The sequence below is a fragment of the Vicugna pacos genome, chromosome 5 (assembly GCF_048564905.1).
Source record: "Vicugna pacos chromosome 5, VicPac4, whole genome shotgun sequence".
Lineage (NCBI taxonomy): Eukaryota > Metazoa > Chordata > Mammalia > Artiodactyla > Camelidae > Vicugna > Vicugna pacos.
In genome coordinates, this window is record NC_132991.1 from 33,287,405 (window position 1) to 33,302,396 (window position 14,992).

The 14,992-nt window shown below is 34.9% G+C and overlaps 1 protein-coding gene across 4 annotated transcripts in view; it reads right to left on the minus strand.

Annotated features, from left to right (window-relative positions):
* Nucleotides 1–12,312, minus strand: part of ERMN (ermin) — a 43,860-nt gene extending 31,548 nt beyond the window's left edge. For 2 of the 4 annotated variants that reach the window (XM_072962090.1, XM_072962087.1), the window contains exons 1-2: nucleotides 12,272–12,312; nucleotides 5,373–5,428 (exon numbers count right to left, since the gene is read on the minus strand). The gene's annotated coding sequence lies outside the window, so the exon portion shown is untranslated. Of the gene's footprint in view, nucleotides 1–5,372; nucleotides 5,429–7,167; nucleotides 7,254–11,392; nucleotides 11,464–12,271 lie in introns of those variants that run through there. The other 2 variants (XM_072962088.1, XM_072962089.1) reach the window with 2 other exon arrangements.
* Between the last annotated feature and the right edge of the window lie 2,680 nt (nucleotides 12,313–14,992).

Sequence of the window (14,992 nt, forward strand, 5' to 3'; positions counted from 1 at the left end):
ACTCTAAAAAAAAAAAAGAAAAAAGAAGACACTAGTTAACTCATTTACAAAACAAAAACAGACTCACAGACATAGTAAACAAACTTAACGGTTACTGCAGGAAAGGGGATGAGAAAGGATAAATTGGGATTTCGAGATTTGCAAATATGAACTACTGTATTTAAAATAGATAAAAAATGAACTTCTGTATAGCACAGGGAACTATATTCAATATCTTGTAGTAACCTATAATGAAAAAGAATATGAAAATGAATATATGTATGTATATGTATGACTGAAACATTATGTTGTACACCAGAAATTGATATATTGTAACTGACTATACTTCAATTAAAATAAATTCATAAATAAATAAAAAAGATGCCCAGAGGAAGGGCCACCATGAGTCAAAAGATGATGATAAAGCTAAAAGTTAATGAAATCTTAGACTACATTAATAGAAGTATACTGCCTTTATCAAGGGAGATTAGGGTGTTATGTCTGGTCCTGGATGAAACCTTGAAATAGAATGTTGACAAATTAAAGAAGAATCAAACATTGACAATAAAGTTGAAAGTTCTGGGTACTATGTCATGTGACATTACTGGGGAATTTGAGAATATTTTAACTGATGTAAATATTTGGCTGGAGGCTTGGCGTTGCTAAGATTAGGTACTTATCTTTCCATAGTTAACAGATTGTTATAAGATCATGGTGTATACTTAGTTGGTTTTTTCTAGAGTGCTGAACTAGGACTAACAAATTATAGTTATAAGGGATTAAGTCCAGGTGTAACATAATAATATGATTCAGTAAGATATTTGAAAAGAAAACAGGCTGATGTAGAATTAGACTTGTTAGTCTCTTAGAAGTAGCCAAGGAACAGGTATTTTTCCAGATTTCAGTTAATGAGGTTCACTTTGAAAATTCATTAGTGGAAAAGGAAGTCTCGGAAATCTCACAGCTGTGATTAAAGAAGAAATAGATTTTTATTTACAGATGTCCAGAATTCAATAACATCTTTAGTTATCAAAGAACTGTTCCACTGACCCAACAGACCGCAGCCCCAGGCACTGACTATGCTTGTGACCATGCCTCTCCTCTTTGCTGCTCCAACTGCTTTGACCTGCCCCACAACTGACTTAAGTTCTTTCTTTCTCATGGCTTCTCCTATTCATGGCTTCTTACACTCCAGAGCAGGAGAACCTGCTCCGTAGTTTGTCATTACTAGTTTCTCTGTTGTTTGGTTTCTGCCATCTCTGTTATCTGAGGATTTTCCCTATGACTTACTTTAAAACTTCCTAGGACACCATTTTATTGTATTGGCCTGTCAGCCTCCAGTATAAGGCATCAAAATTAGAGTTCTCTCACTCAGCTGTCTTACTACCACTTTCTCCAGATAGCTGCTGCCTTTGGGAGAGCTAGTTATCCAGTATATTCCACTCAGCTATGACAAGGCTGCTGTGGTCATGTGATAGCAAACATTACAGCCCTTAGAAGAAAGTTCTTAAGCAAGGACACAAATAGCAGACACTTTCAATGACATATCCAATACCACCGTCTTATAAGACGCTTCAGAAGGTGCTTCTGTTTTGAATGCAGGGTTAAATAAGATCTCCTCTATAGTCTCTTCCAACACTAATATTCTATTACATTAGAGCATAACTCTAAACCATTATTTTTCTTCATATTGACAAACTAAATTGTAGGTCTTATGGAAATAACAGACTTGCTAGCATCATATTTACTACAAAACATTAACTGAATATAATATTACTTCTTTCAACAGAAGCCTCTAATCCCAGACCATTTGTTAACAAGCGAGACAAAAGAGAGAAATGAGAATGAGATAATAAGTATTCAGACACAAGCATATAGTTTACAAGTTCTACTATGCCTCCTACTTCCTGAATTTATGGGAATCTCTTCAACTCTCTGAGATTCCATTTCCTCATTTCAAAAATGTAGAGACTATCACCCGGCTTTCAGGATGTAGGAATCAAATCTTAGAAGTGTGATTCTTTAGAATTGGCAAAAATTTCTGTAATACCATTAACCAATAATCCAGAAATGATTAAAATCACAGGATTTATTTCCTTCAGTATCGCCAGTTATCAAAGTATGTCCTTTCAAGCAATTATAGAGTAGCTGTTTGGTGTTCAGAAGAAAATTGGGCATTTGGAATTTTAGGTACCTTTCTGGTGACAGACTTACTACCAGACAATCGTTCTACCTTGATTCTCACCTTTCCCATCTCCATATTTGCCCGATTTGATTTCCCATAATGATTCATATGTATAGAACCACCAATTATTCTGTATTTCTTATTAGTCTTTGCAAGTCATATTGAATTACAACTTAGACAATAAATCCTAGGGGAAATACCCAAGAGACTGTCATGACACATTTCTTGTTCTCTGGAATAAGCAGAGATAGTAATTAAGAATCATGACATATCACTAAAAATAGATTTCCTGTGTGTTTTTTGTCATACACACATCTAAGCTTTTTTTCATGTTATTTTAATGTGCTACATATTTAGCCTCTGGGAATCATTTCACTGAGTATCTAGGAAACTGCAGTAAATTCTTAGTTACTAAAATGACAAGTGGATGGACTATTTAAATATCTTTATATTCATAACATTAGTTTTGTTTGAGACCAATCTTCCTCTTGTGGCTAACTCAGAAAGAATTCAGATCTAAGAAGGAGGTAATATGCATCTTTTTTTTCCTTAATGCATGACTCTTTTCAGATAATCACTCATTTGTTCAACATTTATTGAGCCTCTACAATGTGCCAGGCACTCTTCCCAAGGCTAAAGATACTGCAGTCAACAAGACAGATGAGTACCCTGCTCTCATAAACTCACAATTCTGTTTTAGGAAGGCAGACATTAAAGAACCAAACAAATCAATAGATAATTCCAGACGGAGATAAGTGTTAATAAAGAAAAGAAACTGGGTAACAGAATAAGGAAAAGCAACAAGGAGATGGGGAGATGGGGACAAGGAAGAGTTTCTTTCCATTGGATGATCACGGCAGGCTCTGAGAAGTGAAGAACTGAGTGATGAGAAGCCTGCCACTTGAACACTGGGAGGAAGGATGGATAAAGCAGAGGGAACCACAGTGGTAAGTGTGACATGTTTAGGGAAGAGAGGCATACGAGAGAAACACAGGCATCAGAATGTGGCTGGTGATGTGGTCAGTGTGATAAACAAGAGCCAGATTCTGCAAGGACATGGGTGCCTTGATGAGGAGTTTGTATTTAACCTAAATTTAACGGGAAGCCATTGGAGAGTTTTTAGCAATAAACAGATAAGGTGTCTAATTTACATTTTAAAGAGCTTTCTCTGGTTGTTTGGCAGGACAGATAGGAATGGAAGTAGGAAAATCATTTAGGATTTCAAAACATGCAGTAATACAGACAAAAAAAGTTGATGGCTTGGACTACTGCTGAAGGTGGGCAGGGAGAAGAAATGGTGACTGTGAGAGGTGGTCAGATTCAAGATATATTTTGGATGTAAAGCCAGTGGGCTTTTTTGATTGATATGACACATGAAATAAAAATGAGGAACTGAGGCAGCAATTTCTGTACTTCATTCTTGTCTGTTTTATACCATTCTTTGCATTGCATGGTAAAAGTTCAAAGTTAATAATAAAAATAAAGAATATGCAAGTAACAAAGTTTAAGAATGAGGGTCTACCAGATACTAGAGAATTACAGAACAATGCATTGTGAGACCTCTGTAGCAACAAAAGTAAGCAAATACTGTATCTAATTCTGTGATCACTGTAAGAAGGCCAGGGAATCTGGATTTGTAGGATTTTTCTGTCCTCCCTCTATTATAACAGGTTATTGTACTTTTGTCTTTACATTTTACACAAGACTATAAATTTTTCACAAAGTTTCATTAAGCACCACCATTCTATTACATAACTTTAATAAAATTTGGTTAGCATAGATGTCGGCAAAGAAAAAACAGTATGAAAGTGAAAAAAAAATGTAAAGGCAAAGAGAATGAAAGAAATAGAGAGAAAAAGCTTGAAACATGCCTGGAAAATACAAAGCAAATTCATTTCTAATCATCAGCTTATGTGTACTTTTGAACTGAGGAAATTTGGAACTGTGTGAGTTCAAAAGGTGGCCAAGACTGTTAACGTGTCATTGGTAATACGAAAATTTTAAATGAGTCTACTCGACGGAGGCATATTTAGAAGTCCTCTAATGAGCTTCTCAGTGAAAAAAAAATCTGAATCTAGCCTTTTGGTTCAGTAAGTTAGTTCCCCTTAGTGAAAGAAAAGTCTAGTGAAACAAATTTTATGAAATGCTGAAAGAAAAACTCTTCAGAGAATTGGGGCTCCAAACCACTGCATTTCAGGCCTTTCCCCTCTGTTTTTTTCATCCTTTCTGTTGGCTAATCTAGTAACCATGCATCAAGCTTCCAGACAAAGCAAAGGTCTGAATGCTGTGACAGGCATTTGAAAAAATCACATTATGTCTGTCAAAGTTTTGTATTTGTGGAGGTGAACAGAAAAAAACCAAGAAAACAAGTCTGCAATCTGTATTTGTATTACAGAGATAATGTCCAGAACCCTTTGTACTTAGAGGAAGAATAGCATGGGCTTTCAGGCTACGTCCTTGGAAGTACAAACATAGTTGCACGAGGCTTCCAGTGGAAAGATCTGCCTTGAACTGCATGGCCCTTGGTATTCTGGTAAACCTAGTTTCATAGCCTTATACATGATGCAACGAAATTTCTATTAAGAATCTCATGAAAGTAGACTTGAGTAGTAGAAAACTTTACAAAGCTTTAACTCTGTAAGTCTCAAGGCAATTGTAAGCATCCAGTTTTACTAGCTCATTACCTCTGGGAAATAGCTTCTTTTAGCCACACATAAAAAGTAGAAGACATTTAAAGGTTCAAAGCTTTTTTAGCTCACTTTTAAAAACAGATACAGAAGATATTTTGTCAACACAAATAAACAAAATAAAGTGGCACTTGAGTTAAAATTGGAGTATTTATACACAACTTTTCATGGTAAAATGTCTAAGGTAGATTGGATAATGAGGCTGGAGAGAGGGACACATTATCTCTATATAAAATATAAAAGTAATGATATGAAAGTAGAGAACAAGTTTTCCTTTTTATTGAAAATCAGCAAGTACCAGTGTGCCCCTCTAGACAATATTTCTCATCAATGGAGGAAAAAATAACTAGTATATATGGATAATTAAGGTAAACCTGGGGAAATATGTCAAATGCTAGATTATGCATTAGAGTTTGATTCACATGCTTAGGCTACTTTACTGGAAAGTCATATGCTATTGCAAAAAGAGCACAGAGTATCTAGGAAGAAAGACACGCTTGCATCCACGATCCATCACTTACCAGCCACGTCATCTTAAGCCAGTTACTTCACCTTTTTTGCACCTCAATGTCCTTAACTGTAAAATTAAGTTAATTTAAAAGTTAATCTCAGTGAGTTGCTCAAAGACATAAATGACACATGACTTTAGAAGCATCCGACCTATGGTGTATAATACCTAGAGCACATTCACATCTAATTCAGTTTCTCCACTACTATAGGTAGCAAAACTATATCATTTTGTATTTAAAGAAAATAGCATCTATTCAAGAAGTAAGAAAATTAAATGAATTGCATATTTTTATTTTCCCTTAAAATAGTGCATCATCCTCTGTAATTACACTGAGACATTTTATTATTGGCAATGAATTAACCATCTCTTTACACAAGTACACTTACTCTTGTTAGCTTAGAAGCTCAGGACAAAGGATAATGAGAAACTTGCCTTTTTTACAGGCTTAAGGATAAAGGGAATAAATGAAAGTAAGAGGCTAACAAGACAGGCAATTTCTTCTCTCTGAAAGGCATTTTTAGAGACGAGATCTGAGAGTCTAGAGAAGGGCACCAAGAATGGATTTATTTTAGGTGAATTTTGTTAGTTGGAAAGTAATGATCTAAGTTATAGGAACTCAAGCAGGATTATCTATACTTAAAGACAAATTCTAGAACCAATGAAAGAATTTCCCAACGTTCACCCTTTTAAGAGAGTTGGGGAGCTAAATGTCAAAGTGTTGCAGCTTTTAAATACAATTAACATTTACTTGTGGACCAGGCCCTATACTGAGAACTCACTTTCATGATCTCATTTAATCACCTAGCAACTTTGTGAAGAATGTAATATTTTGACCTCCATTTTAAAGATTAAAAAATGCTCCAAGATCATACAATTATTAGACAGAAACACCAGGATCTGATTCCAAAGTCCAAACTCTCAACCCTTTCACTGTACTCTTTAAAAACACTGGTAAATCTCACAAGCTTCTGCTCAAACATTTCCACTTCCCAGCAACAGCTTCCTGGTGTAATTAACCATAACTTATGGGATCAAAGTTTTCAAAATGAGCAGTGTAACTTGGGACACAGTCTGACAATTTATTGTCATTTTCTTGAAAAGCCTGTGAAAGTCTCCATAATGAGTTTCTTTCTTTATTTTTTAACTGAATTTATAAACAAAACTATTCCCTTTTCTTTTCCTCTTACAAGTATCACTAGGTATGAATTTCAGTAAACTCTGATTATCAGATTGATTTATAGGAATTCCTTCCTCTGATGTAATCTCTTGCTTTCAATGAAGATATGAATTATTTTTTATAGCTAACATTTATTGAGTGTTTATGGGCCAGGAATGGTGCTAAACTCTATTCATAATTTATCCCATTTAATCCTTATATGTCTCTATAGGGAGATGCTACTATTATTTCCATGTTATGTCTGAGAAAACTTGAGGCTCAGAAAAGCTAAGCATTCTGGTCAAGATTACAAAGCTAGCAAAAAGTAGGGACAGGATTTGATTCCAGAGCTATGTGACTGCAAACCCAAACACTTAGTCATTGTAAAACTGGATTAATGTCACTTTTTATTAGCTATGTGTACCCTGGGCAAAATATATGTCAATGAGCCACAATCTCCCCATATGAAAAATAATAATAATAATATAACTGGCCCTCAAATTAAGATGAGTAAATATGAGGTAATGTGTGAGTAAGAGTTTGAAGAGTGCTATAGAGCATACATAGCAAGCATTAAATAAATGCTAACTAAAATTTTAATTCTATCCAACAGTGTTCTTCAAATAAAAATGACAAACTCTATACAAACATGTTCAGGTGTATCTTGAGTCCTGTGAAGCACCAAGTTGCAATAATGGCAGGACAGAGAAGCTTCCTGGAAAGACTTCAACCTGATCACATACTGTTGAAACACTACAGTTGGTGATGGTTAATCTTGCTTGGACTTGTCAACCCCACTCTCCATGTGAACTAGTGTCCAAGTTCTATGGAGAGAGGATGCTGTAAGTAAAGGCTCCCACAGTATTTTTGTGACCCAAAATACCTATAAGACTCTGGTGGATAGAAACAGGAATGCAAGGTATCACTCTTTATGATCGAAGTAAAATGAGGGAAAGAGAGTCTCCTAAAAATGTTTTTCTGGGGAGAAGTTCATAGTGTATAAACCTTTTCTCTTGCTTTGCTGCTTGGGTTGGCCACTATAAGTGGTATCTCATATCAAAACACATCCTGCAGGCTTACACTGAAAAAGAATCAGGTTTTGCATTCAACTATTTCTTTCTAAAATTGTTTGGTTTGGAATTATAGGGAAATATGTCAGATTAAATGCATATTTATTCTATACTTTTCCTTGGAATCTACCAAAAGTACCAAAAAAAAGTTTTAAGTGGAAAAGAACATTACAGTCACAAGTTCAGAAAAGAGCTATAAAACAATCAAACATAAAAATAAAAAATCAAGAGGGACACTCATACAAAATCTACCGAGTTCAGTAAAATACGGGCCAAAATAAGGGAGAAAGCTATAAACTTAAAGTTTATAAATCTCAAAGTAAGCCAGAAAATCGCTCAAAGACTTTTCCAATGGCATTTGCTATAATATAGGGAGGATTAAGGGCATGGCTTCCACAGAAGACTTGTAGTAGAGCCCAAAGAAAGTCAAAGCCAATACTGTGCAAATAGCACAGGAGAAACTGCCACCTAGGCCAGGATATTTGATCTCAAATCACCATCTGGAAGTAACATGAGGAGAAGGAGAATAAAAGGGGAACAAAGGCCAGATTTGCAATTAAAGATGAATGCAACTGAGCAGAAATAAATCCAGAATGCTCATGTTCAAGACCATGGTAAGCCAAAATGCTCTACTGAAACCCAGTATGACCTCTGACTAGTTCACCTGCTCACCCTGAAAGGAAATGTGCTGCAAGGTCAGGAAACTACAACAAATTGATGAAGACTTGTGAGGCAACATTCCTGATCTGAAGATATCCATGCCCCCAGCTCAGGCCAGGGGTGCTGGTTCACACTGCTCTTTGTTTTTTTTTTTTCTTAATTGAAGTATAGTCAGTTTACACTGCTCTTAATCAAAGTGCAGGTATGCATTAATTTCTTCATTCAAGAAGAGTAATAAACAAAGATTCCAACATAAGACTCAACTAGAAGCTACAAAATTTTTTTAAATAAATAAAAGAACAAGAACAAGCAAAGAATCAAAAAGAAGAAAATTAAGTTCTACTACCCTATGCTCTTATAAAATTCAAAGGATTATGAACTCTGAAAAGAGACTCAGATATGAAGAGCCACAGTTATCAAGAACACACCAAGGAAACAAGTCATTCTGAGTAAGAGTCACCAGAAACAACAGATTGTATTATCAAGATCTTCGGAATAGAACTATCAGATATAGACCATAAAATAGCTATGTACTAGGTATTTTTAAAAATGAAAGACTGATTTTCTTTAAAAGAGCAGGAAACAAAAGAGTACTAAGCAATGATAAAAATTTGAAAAAGAACCAAGTAGAACATTCACAGAATATAAGCATCAAAATTAAACATTCAGTGGATGAATCAAATAGGAGATTAGACAGAGCAGAAAGAATAATCTGAAGAAATTATCCAAAATTAACAAAATGTGAAGAAATCAAAATGGAACTTAACAGTGGAACTAGGGGATGGTAAATGCAAAAGAGAGGTTAAAACACAGAAGCATAGAATAGAATTATCTAACATACACCTAATTAAATATGCAGGAGAAAAACAGAATGAAGGCAAGGTGATATTTAAGAGATATGGCTCAAAAATTTCCAGAACTGATAAAAGATAAGAAGTCTTAGATATGGAAAGCAAAATATATGCCAATCAAGATAAATAAAAGAAATCAACACTTAGACGTATTATAGTGAAAAGGCAGATTATCATAGACAAAAAAGATACTAAAATTATTCACTTAGAAAAAAACCTATAAAGGATAATAAAATGACAGCACTCTTCTCAAGAGCAAAAATTGAATGAAGTCATAAAGTAAAATCTTCAATGCATTGAAAGAAAAAACCACATACCTATAATTATGAATCCATAAAATCTTTATTTAAAAAATGTGAAATAAAATTTTTTTGTATTAAAAAAAGAGGATTCACCATTAGAATTTAACTAAAGGATCTTCTAAAGGATCAATATTTGGAAGAAAGAAAATGATCTCAGGACTGTCTGAGATACAAACAGAAATAGTAAGAATCAACAAAGATGAGGGTAAATAAATATTGTCTTTACAAAATAATAATTGTTATTATATTTAATTTGTAGAGTTAGAAGACAGAAGTGAAATACTGGAAAACAACATCACGCAATGAAGAGAAGAGTGATTACAGTTAATGGATAATATTCTTGCTTTCCTCAAAAGAGGAGGTTGTTTTTATTAACTTCAAACCTTGCTAGGTTAGTAAGTGCATACTACAAATTCAAAAGTGCCGTTGAAAGAATAGAAATAGGAAATAAAATCTCAAACCCAACACAATAGAGTGAAAAACAAAAACAAAATCAGCTTATTTAAAAAGGAGCATATTTAAAAGCACAGAAAAAGCAAATTAGTAGCACAATATAAAAATGCTAGGACAAAAAAATTAATTTATTAACATAAGTAATCAAAATAAATAAGATGCAACTAAATATTCCAAATTTTTAAAAAGAGTAAGGATTTTAACATTTTTAAGGATAAGATTTTTAACATTTAGCTCTATTCTGTTTACAAGAGACACATCTAAAAACTAAAGATCCCAAAACACTGAAAGTATGGAAAATATGTCAAGCAAATAACAATTTAAAAATCCTGTAATACCTGTATTAATATTTAAAATATGGACTTTAATACAAAAAGTATTATAGGGACAAACACATCTCTACATGGTGTGAAAGTTGCCAGCCATCAGAAAGATACAATAATTCTAAACTTTTATACATCTAATAAAATAGCTTTAGAATACATAAAGCAAAATTTCACTTAAACACAAGAAATTGATTAATCTAACCCAAAGTGGAAGACTTCCACACACCTGTCTCATTGACTATACATAGAAAAGTGAATTATATATAATTCTGTAGCCAGAAATTAGAGAACAGATATCTGCTCCAATACACATGGAATAAAAAAAACTTGACCATGTATCAAGTTAAAGAAAAATCTCAGCTCATGTTAAACAATATGTATGATGCAAACCATATTCTTTGCATTGCAATGAATTAAGAAATAAATAACAAAAATGTTAAAGTATCCTATACATTTGGAAATGTAAAACACAATTCTATACAGCTCATTTGTAAAATAAGTAATATTAGTGCAAACTTAAAATATTTAGAACTAAACAAAAATAAAAATACAAATATCAAATATTTGTCAAAACCTGTCGAATATAACTAAACTAGTAATTAGAGATCTATGGCCTTAAATTATTACTTTAGAAAACACAAATCTATTATAAGAAATTTGAAATATAACAGTAGACTATTGAAGAAAGTAATAGGAAGGAGAAAATTTTTAAAGGGCAGAAATTAATAAAATCAAAGACAAAAATACAATAAATTCAACAAATATAAAAATTTGTTTTTAAAGACTAATCAAACAGACAAACTTCTGCCAAAATTGAAGGAGGAAATTGGAAAGAGACAAACAATATTAGGATTTTTAACAGGTAACATAACTAAAAATTTAGCAGAGATTAAAAAGAAAATAAAATACTATGAAAAATAGTATGCTAAAGGCTTTGAAAAGTTACACAAAATGAAGGGTTCTAGAAGTACATAAACTGTTAAAAAAAAGTCTCAAGAAACAACAGAATTCTTGAATAATCCAAAAATTAGTAGAGAAAATCAAATCAAATTTTACAGTTTTTTCTGCAAAGAAAATAGTAAATCTAGATGATTTTACAGTTAAGTTCTACCAAGCCTTCAGGTACCAGACCATGCCACTCTTTCAAAAATTCTCCAGGAGAATAGAGAAAGAGAAGACATTCCTCAGTTGAAACCTAAGGGTTAGTATTACCTTGATAGTCCACAGGGCTACAATGAGGACAATGATTCAGTTAAGAGTCAGGACCATGATCAGGACTAGAAAGCTTTGGATAATCTTAAACCTCAAATAGGATAGGGAGGATGGGGTGGGAGTGGGGTGACTGGATATCTGTAACTAGCACAGGCAAGGACTAAGAAAATCAGGAAATCATTAGCATAAGCAAGGGCAGTCACAATGAACAGGAGGCTGATTAAGATAGTTAACCCACTATTTCTCATAGTTGGCAAGATGATTCTTCTCAACCCCTGGATCCCCAGTCACACTGCACGCCAGATTTCCTCCACATCCCCTCGACAGATACCACTCCACCCCCGCTGGCTCCACCTCACGTGTCTTCCCCCTTCTTTCTGACACTCATCAAATCCACGCCCTCACCCCAACCTGAAGAGTCACCCCAACTCCTAGATTCTCTGAGAAGGAGGTTCCCTCCCAACAACCCATTCCCCTTTAAAGCTCCTACTTAAATTATCTCCACATTCCACCTCCTGATGGGTCTCCTCAAACCCGGCGTTATGTTGGAGATATTTCACCTCAAGCCCCCTCCCTCCCACCTCACCCTAACTTCCCTCGTCCTCTCTCTGAGACCTGTCATCGTGAGCCCCACGCGGGGCCCTTCCTGACTCCTCTCAGGTTCCAGCCCCGGGTCGCGCCCCTTCCCGTAGACGGGCTGCCGCCATGTTCCCCGCCCGGAGTTCAGCCCCGTCGCCTCAACTCCGCTTCAGAGATAGGAAGGAAAGTACCACAGTTTGTCCTTCAGACTCAACGCCCTCGGACTCCCCAATACCTCTCCTCTCTCTCTTTCGACATTTCCGTCCCCCTCCTTCGCTCCCCACACAGTCCCGCCCTTACCTCAGAAGGGCGACGCTCGCCGCTCATCTCGGAACCTCAGGTGGTTCCCTCCGCCTCCCCCCTCCCCCGCTCCCGCCCCCCCTCTACCGTTTCCTTGCCCCTCCCCCTGCCTTCCCTCCCCTCCCCCAAGACAAAACTGAAAAAGATGTGGTTAAAATGTTAATTAGAAGAAAAAAATTTTACCTGTAATAAGAAATTTCAAAGGGACTTAATTAAATTTAAGAAAGCTTTAGACATTAAACACTTGATTCTAAATTTTACAGAAATAAGTGTACATACTGAATAGAAAAACAGTCCTTGATTTGTGAAGAGCATGCTTATAAACAAAAAAGAAAAAAAGAAAAAGCTGGAAATCTGGAAAAAAGATCAAAGACTTGGAGAATAGAATATTAAGATTTTGAACCGATGAAAAACGGACATACAAGAAAAAGAGAAAAGAGAGACGATGCAGAGCCAATAAGCACAGAGAAAAAAAAAAAACTAACACAGAGATGAAAAAGAAGATTAATTTGGGGGGTTAAAAGATCAAAAGACAAATTTAATAAAAACTCATACCTCTCACGCTCCTTGTATGATTTATAGGCAAAAAATTTAATTCCAAGGATAAGGATTTAAAAAAAAAAAAACACTTTACAAGAGAAACAAACTGGCTTTGGATTGTTTTCCTGCAAAACTAAAAGCCAAAGAGCAAACAATATTTATTACCATCTTGACAAAGGGCTGTGATCCTAAGGATGTACTAACTTACCTGCATAACATTCACCTGAGAAAGCAGAGATATTTTCATATATCAAAGTCTTCAGAAATATACCTCTGATGAAATTTAAAATATCAAGTTACTGAACATTATGTATGATGTGATTCAGTATAAATAAAAATTCTAAATTTTGGATTTTTAGATATTAAAGGCTACAATTCAGTATATATGTAATAAATATTCTTAAAGCACAATTGAATATATCAATGCCCAGACAAAGGCCTATAAGAAAACTCATCAAGGTATTAACAAAAATACCTCTGAGGAAGTGGAAAGGAGTTAACTGTGAACATTTTAAACTTGTTTAATAAAATATAAAAAATTGTTTTGTCACTGTCAGGCAACTATGCTCATGAACGTTCTCATCTGAGGCCTGTCAATAATCCGTGCTTGATTCCTGTTACACGTGTTCCTTGTTCTGGCACCTCACAAGGGGATTCTGCTCTTGTAAACCTGACATTTTCGAATTATTTTTTTTGTTTCCAAAATAAGCCTGAAGGGCACAGATATTTCTATTGCTTTTTGAAAATGACTGCCAGATTTTTGTCTGTCCCATGCTTAGTGATGCATACACAACATTTAAAATTTTTTTTGTTTTTAAGACAAAAATGTCAATAAATATCTTTTGGACCATTTTGAGTGTGAAGTTCTTCCCCCTAAAATGGCAACAATCAAAAACCTCCAATTACACAAAGGTAAATCATGTGGATTTTTAAAATAATGTCTCAAATTGTAAAATCAGCGTAGATACTGCTAACATGATCATGCATTAAAATCCAAAGATTTTTCTAAAAGCAATGAACATCAACTCAGCACTGGCCTGGCAATATACCACTTCTAAGTTCAGTGTATCTTTTTACCAAGAGTTGGTTCATGTGCCAACTCTGCCAACAGGGAAAGAGAAGCATTCACTTAATGTTTGACCGGCCTGCAAATTCTGAGGTAAAGTCTCTTGAATATTTAAATACAATCACTAAAAATCTCTTTTATTACCAACAAGTTGGAACACCCATTCGAGGCCCAGATGAGCCTGCCGGTCAGCATTATTTGATCCTAAGTGAAAGGAGAGGAAAGAGTTTGGGGGTATAAGAAACCAGCTAGTCTAGATATGTCCCATGTGTATGTACCATGCTAGATACTGTGAGAAACAGACTGAATATGTAAATAAATCTGCCTTCAAGGAATAAGGCATAATATAAAACCACAAATGACTATCCAGTACAACAAAGAAGAGTAGAATCAGTGCCATCAAGCAAGAGAAGCAAAAAGACCAAGGGTGGATAAAGGGTGAAGTGCTTGTATCAAAGTAGAGAAATCAAGGGGAAAATTGTGGGCATGGTATAGCTGTGCATGCATGTGCATGTTTGTACACATGTGGAGTGATGAGGGTGATATTTGAGCCAATTTACAAATAATGGATTGAATTTCAGAAAATTAGAAATGAAGAGGACGGACATATGGGCTGAAAGAACAGCATAAACAAAACAAAAATATCAGGAAATCTTGGGGTGGAGTGAGGGTGCAAAATACCAAATACAATTCAAGTTAATGTTGACACAGAATTGGTTAATCTACAAAATCTGTTAAAGCAGGTAATCATAAAATAATATGCACCTGAGGACTTTTTTTTTAACCTAAAATATACAGGTATAGATTCACTCACCACCATTTTGACCAAAGGCCACATATTCTTCTTCGAGTACAGGTCCGCTAATTGGAATTACAATGTCATCATTCTTGTATAAAACATTATTTGGAATATCTAATCCCAGTTTCTTAAAAGCAAAAGGAGAATTAAAACCCTTATGAAGCAATCTAGGTGCAGAATTTTGGATTTTTGCTATTTCCTTCCAGTCTTTTAAAGCTGCCTACCCAGTTTCAGCAACAATTTTTAAATAACAAGTGCAATTGGGAACAAAAACAACAAAATCTTGAATGGCACATCTCAACTAGCAGGAGCAGAA